We start from the raw sequence: 7,591 nt of genomic DNA on the forward strand, positions 1-7,591 counted from the left end.
GGCAATAGAAAATCCTTTTTAAATTTTTTTTAGAATAAATGTCAGGTTTTCTGTTTGGAAAAAAATGTGCAAAAATGAAGTTTTCTGAAAGATGGAAAAGATTTTAGCATTTTTTATGCAACTAAGGATTGACAACTCTGGATCTAAGATCCTTTCCAAAGTGTATTTATTATCTTTCTGTATTCAATATTTGCTTTAAACTTAAAGATTTTTAGTCTCCAAATATTTCCTAAAAAGTTCTGCTTTGGAATATTAGTCCATTTGAGCCAATCAATACTCAGGAGGTAGTCAGTAAACTTCACTGAGTAGAATACAGAGAATTTATCCCCCACTGAACATTTGTCATCTATATCCTAGTTCAGAGTTGGACTTTCCAAGCTATTTACTGTAACTAAAGTCCCACTTTATCTTCAGTAAAGTTCTTGACAATTATTTGTATTTTAAATGCTTGCATTGCAGTTGCTAACACCACTGGGACATAGGACATAGGCTTGTGCTCTGAAATTTTGCTAAATAAAGACACAGTAAGTGACATAATTTTTTCTTATACATTTCTCATCAGCTGCATATGATTTCAGTTATTTTAGCTCAATTTTGGTGTATTTTCTTCTATATGGATGATAAAATACTAGAGTACAACCAATATGAAGAGTGATAATATATCTCTTTGTTCTCAGATGCCAGTGACACTTAGAACACACTCCTCGTTCAAGTTGTTTTAAAATCACCAAACTTGGGGGCAAAATTTCCAGATTTCTACATAAGTCCTTCTGGGCCAGGTGTAGGACTCCCTAAGTGCCTTGTATCACACTCTAATGCAGTTCTGCATCCCCATTTTTCTTGAAGACTGTTTCGAGGCTGTGCCTCCAGAAGGAGGTCAGTGTGTCATGTATGCTGTGTCCTCTACATCTGCCTAACAGTGTATGGCAGCTAAACTAACATCCTTGGGAGATGACCCACTGAGCACCAGAAGGAGCTACTTGCAGCGTCTGTACCCTAAAGAAGTCCTGCATCCCTGCTCTTTCTTCCTTAGCTCAATGGTAATAAAAGCAGCTTGGGCAAATTTGTAAAATTCAAAATTTCCTCTGAGTTCAACACTCCTCTGTACCTACTTGCTATGCACATGTGATTTGGGTTTGTATATAGATATAGAGCTGTACTGGATCACTACAGATAGACCAGAACTGCATGATCTCTAAAATTCATAAGGATCTGAATGGGGTTTTTTGAGGAAAATCAGTCTGTAGGAAATCTAACAACAGTTTTAATTCTACTGTATTAACAGTAAAATGGTTTGCTAACCTAATATTTTTCTTCTTATACTTCACTGCTTCATAAATGTTATCATAAGGGGAAGAGTTCTGATTTGTGTGTGGAAGATCTATCTCACCTTTAAAAGGAAAAATACATTTAGAGTCTCTTTCTTCTTTATCTGTACTGTAAGTACCAGATAAGTTTCTAAGTATCTTGCTTATCTTCCCCCTGTTTTGCCATAAAGTTATTTCAATATAACCGCAGTACTTATGACTGACTTTGTTTTTGTGGAAAAAGATGTCATTAAAAAATTGTAACTATTTAGCAAAATTTTTCATTCTGTACCTCCTGTGCAGGTGGCTAGAGATTTCATTCTGTATGGTTGAAAAGGGAGTTGTGCTGATTTATTATTATATTTAATTTACCTGATGATACTTTAGATAACCAGGTGCTTCACAAAGAGCAAAAAGAATATGTTCCTTTTCAAGAAACTCATAGTTTAGGCTGAGTGTCAGCAGTCTGCCCAACCAATGATCTGAGGCTGGGTCAGTTCTTTAATTTCCTGTCCTGGAAGAAGAGCACAGAGCAGTTTTAAGTTTGCCAAGGATTAAAAACAAGACAAGAGCACTTAAATTTCACGTTTCACATTTTGAAATTTTCCTATCTAAGGCTTCTGTTAAATGTGTTTTTATATTTGGATGCCCCATCCCTGGAGGCATTCAAGGCCAGGTTGGGTGGGGCTCTGGACAGCCTGACCTGGTGGGTGGCAATCCTGCCCACAGTGGGGGGTTGGACCTGGATGGGCCTTAGGGTCCTACCCAATCTAAGCCATTCTGTGATTCTGTAATGTAATGGAACTCTGCACAAACAAGGCATATGTGTAACTTGTCAAATATTTGTAACTTCGTCAGATGTTTCTATTTGTTTATTTATTCATTAATTCATTATTTCCTCTCTTTGCTTGTATGTAAGTATTCCCTCCTGTGTGAAAAGTGGCGATAGACTGAGAGGTAAAAAGGCTGAATTCCTCCCTTTGACTCTTTTAGGGGCATGATGCAAGAAGTGGATATCTTTCCACTATCAAGCCTTTGTGCCACACGTCAGATCTAAGAAGTTAAGTGTTCAAGGTCAGAGGGTCTGCTTCCACATAGGCAAGTGTAATTCCACTGATTTTGTATAATCAGCCACACTTGAATTTTGGATCTAAGAATACTAGCACTAGTTCTAAATTAGATGATGTGGGAATTGAGATGTGGACAGCCATCACCAGAAATCTGACTCGATATTACTCATTTTATGAAGGCAATTGAACTCAAATAGGGACTTCCAGGCATCTTGAGATAAGCCTCATTTGAACGAGTGAGTAGGAAATCAAAAACAGCCTGGAAATAACCGCCAAGGACACCGCCTGCTGAGGAGAGGCCAAGGCCTGCTCCTTTGCAGGGGAAGGGGTCTGGGAGCTTGCCACCAGCTAGGGACGTCCCACCACACTGAGAAGAGACATGTGGAGCAGGCCCATGATAGTACCCAGCATCAGACCAGCATTCACCCAGCAAACCCACAGCGAGGAGAGAGCTTCAGCTCAAAAGTGACTTCCAAGAGAAGGAAGGGGAGTCTCCTCTGAGGCTTTTTCCAGCAAAAAATGCCAAGCCTGTGGATGACATTTAGCTTGACCTACTAAAGTTGCTTTTCCTTGGGAAGAAGGGAAGAAGAAAAATCTCAAAACGTCAGGTATGAAATAAGAGATTATAGAGGGAAACAACTTGTAGCATTTACTCCCAAAGACTAGAAGGCCAGAAGAAGCCATTAAAATGATATATTATGACCTCTCATGTAGCTCAGGCAAATTTTTTGTACTATTTTGTATTTGAGTAAAAACATAAAAATGTCTGTTTTAGTGAAACTGCCAGTGTAAGTTTAAACATTTCCAGTGAGCTGGAATTCAGAGCAGCCTTTAAGAGTTAAAAATGTGTGCCTTATCTGTGAGAAAAAGAGCCCTCCATTGTTGGTGTTTTCTTTTTTATTATAAGCTGATTTATCCATCCTTGAACCATCTCTTTGATAAGCAAAATAGAGTGAGTTATGAGGCAGAGCTTCCAACCCTTCAGTCTTTGTCATGGCTCCTCCCTGAACTCCCATTTTTCAAGTCTTCTGAATACCTTGAGTAGGGTTTCATGACAGATGAAGGCTTGCTCCTGTCACCTAAAAACATAATTTTCTATCCTCATATTGGAAACTTCCTTTGTTTATGTATCCTGGAATATTTTTTATGTTCATATTGTCCTCTGTGATCCTCAAACTCTTTTCAGACTGCAACTAGTCTAGGCTCCCTCCACTTGTACATGTAATCTGCATTTTATAATCTTGGGTATGAGTTTATATTTATGCCTCTTGCTCCACATTTTGCCCATCTGAGCACTGTTTAACACGAGAGGCCAGAGCCTCTTCTCTTTTTCCCATCCCACACTCTGTGATATGTAAATCTTATCTGCAAGGATTCTATATTTCCTTCCAGGTCACTGAGAATAGTGTTATACACCACAGGATGAAACCCAGATGCCTGGAGGGGCTCATAAGAAACATAAACGCTCAAACATTATTCATTTACAGTTATCCTTTATGATCTATCACCTCACTAATTTGTAATCCATTTATCAAGTTTTCTGAAATTCTAGTTACTTAATCAAAGTGTATGGCATCAAGTCAAATATTTTCTTCTCTACTGAAGTTAGATCAATGCTGTTATCTTTATTGACCAGCCTTTCCTATTATAAAGAAACTCTAATTTAGCTGAACAAGCTTCAGTTTTTGTGAACTCAGTGGATAGGCACTAATAAATTTAACTTCTCTTAGAGGCAGTGGTAAGGACACTCCATAGCAGAGGGAATATCTTAATATCTCTGTTGATTTTCAGCCACTTAAAGAAGTTTGTGTACCTTAACTTCTTTTGTTAGAGAGGGTGTGAAAGTGCCATACCTCTCTGGATGGAGGAGGGCAGAAGGGCTACCCCATGTCAGTGGAAGAAAACTCCCATAACTCTGAATCTCTGCTTTCCAGTGGGCTACATATTCCATGACACACAATTTTTATGACTTATTCATGCCTTCACAGCCTGTAAAGCAGCCAGAGGCACACATTGTCACCTAAAACTTTCCAGTACAGAGGATAGTTAACAGGTAGAGGAGAAGGATTAAGCAAGTATAAAGAGCCCAAGATCTGATAAGTAGAATTAATATGTCAGCTTCAACAGATAGACCAAAGGACATTTTGGTTGTGTAGAGACTGTGGGATAATGATAATTTAAATATGCAACCCAGGTGCCTTAAGCAGCATGAGTCACAGGCTGTGAATGAGCAAAAACTTGCTTTGACCTTGAGCACCACAGAAATCAGTTCTGGACTATAAATCAACCTTTATTAAAGGCTCGTTGTTGTAAGGTGCTGTGTATCCTGGCTTAAAGCCTAAATTGTTTAAGGACCTGTTCAACTCTAAGCATATGAGTAGTGCCAGTGCTGTCAGGGGGATTTTATCTGTCATCTACACATGAGTGGTCTGCTGGAGCAATGGGAAAATGTTTGGCTTCCTGTAGGATCAAATGCTATGACAGTGCATGGCTCCACAGTGAATTGTAAGTTTAATCACTCTGCAAAATATTTCTCTTCTCTTTCAGGACAGCTATTGATTTCATATCTTTCAATAGGTTTTTGTACTGTAATTATGACCTTACTTTCATATTCATCTGAACAGAACATGAAGTAGATATCTGCCAGAACAAGCATCAGAAGATGTAAGAGATCATCATTACTTTGTCAATAAATTATCTTGTATTATTATGTGGAAACTGTATTCAGCTAGAAGTATCTTATAATGCCATGATTTGCTACTGTTTTATTAGCCACATAACATTTTTTGGTTTAAAAAATTGATTGTACATGCCTGCACACTGCACACTGTTTTTCAGTTGCCTACAAATGATTGCCCCCCCCCCCAGCAAGTGAACACACTGCGCTCATTTATTTGTCAGTAATCTCTTCCTTTTGAGATCTCCAGCACTGTAATCCCTTACTTTCTACATTCTATGGATTAAGTCTTCTTTTCCAGCATGACAGACTTTAAATAACTTAATGACTAGGTGTCTGCAAAAATCCCTTTCCTATATTACAAATAACAATACATGGTCCTCAGTGAATACTGAGAATGTAAATCAGCATTACTCTTGCTGTTTATAACATCAAAAAAACCTCACAATTGAATTATAGTCTTATGTTCAGCCATGAACCATGAAATTAGCAGGTAATAGCAATGTACTGAAACTCACACTGTATAAAAAAGATCAAGACTAAAAATGATCAAAAACCATGTTTTATGAAACTGCCCTTCACAAGCAACCTAATTCACTGCTGTCTCAAACAGAAGAGAGAAAGGTGAAAAGTTGAATCTACATTTGATGTCAGCTGGTTCTAAGGTAAAGACTACACCTGGTCTTTAAACGGTAAATAACTTTAAAAAACTACTGGGCAATCTTGTATTAGACTTTTTTATTTCTTATAGTGACTTTTATGTGTATGTTATTGACAGTTACTTCTATGTCATTGATAAAAAGTGCCTGCAGGGAGGGGTGAGGACTAAATCAGATTAGTTCAGCAGGTGTAAATCTCAGATAGCAAGTGACGTTCCAGAAATACGTAAGTACAACCTCATGCAGAAATGCCCATCTCTATGCATCTTGTACAGCCCTGAACTCTTGCAGGGTCAACAATGGCCACGTTTCATTGTGCAGTAGCCTTGCTGCTGAGATGGAGCTGCAAGGTGCCCACAAATGCAAAAGCCATAGTAGGGTGGAAAGACAGCGTCAACCTCAGCACTGCTGGGCAAGGCTGACTGGCAGTCATGTTGGTGCTCACTCATAAAAGGCTGTGTGCCAGCCTAAAGTAGATTATGAGATCCTGGTCTGAAAGGAGCAGGACTTCTGTTGTTCTCATAAGCTCTGTGATTTTGACAGCACAGCACTCTCCTACAGGGAAGAATGCTGCTGCAGATGAAGTGCATAAAGTGGCTCCTTGCTGAGGCTAGACACCCACTTTGTAGGTACAGTTTTTTTCTCATGTCAAAGCTGATTGCATTTTAACTTTGGCTTCAGCCTTGCTTTACTTCTAGAAATATTCCCCCCTTAATGTTTTTAATCACATGAATAAGATCGGGATCTATATGCAGCTTGGTTGTCTTTGATTAGCACATCCCACTAGAATCCAGGATGGTTTTTCTTACTCTCCCTCATCCTTTTGAACTTGGTTCATTTTCTTAATTTTGCATTGGCCTAATTTACAGTACCTGAGGCCATTGTCATCCTTTCTGTACATATAGTAGGCAGTATTTAATGAGTTGCTATAAAATCCTGTCCTCCTTTTATCTTTGGAACTTCTGTTAGTAACTTTAAACAAGCAATATTTATCCCTACAGCAGATATATTCTCTGTGTTTTTTTGGTGGCTTTTTTGTAGGTCACTGTTATTCCAAAGCTTAATTCTGTAGCTATTATTCTGCTTACAAACCAATGCCTAAAAAAGTGTAGCCTTAACTAGGGTTTTATTTTAACCTGCTAACATGAAGAAATCAAACATCATTCCTAAATATTTGTGGGAAGAAAATATTAAACTGCTTTTAAAAACAATCTCCAAGCTCTGCCGGGGGCATGGATTCACCAAACAGGGACCAGACATACAAAGAAAATGTAAATTAAAAGGATTAGTGAAGCAGAGCTAGGTTTGATGGAAACCATAAAATTCAATGTGCACACATCTAAGCCAAACTCCTGACTATATCCTGAGAAGGCAGCATTAAAATTCTAAGATTAAAAATAACACTATATATTTGGTACTTCTATCACTCTTTTATCCATGGCTCTGAAAGCACTTTGTGAATAATGATGTTTGATATGTTGAAGGAGTAGATTTTTTCCTCCTGATAAACTGAGGCACTGAGGGGTGACTTGTCCAATTTCAAGGGGTGTGAGGTAGCAAAGGAAGAGATTGACAGGTGATCCTACAGGCTGAAATCCTGTACTATGTCTGTCTAGGATGGAGTGAATTTGGCTGTTGCTGAGCAGTGTTTATAAAGTGTCAGGTCCCTCGCTCTTTTCTGTACTACATCCCTATTGAGTAGGCCAGGGATGGGCAAGAAACTGGGAGGAAATACAGCCAGGACAGTTGGCCCAAGCTGACTAAATGGGTGCTCTGTGCCATATGATGTTGTGCTCAGCAATAAATGCTCAGGGGAAGAAGAAGGAAGGGAAATGGTCATGGTTATAGCATTTGTCTTTCCAGGTGATCACTATGGGT

This window comes from Numida meleagris, chromosome 1, assembly GCF_002078875.1.
Source record: "Numida meleagris isolate 19003 breed g44 Domestic line chromosome 1, NumMel1.0, whole genome shotgun sequence".
Taxonomy (NCBI): domain Eukaryota; kingdom Metazoa; phylum Chordata; class Aves; order Galliformes; family Numididae; genus Numida; species Numida meleagris.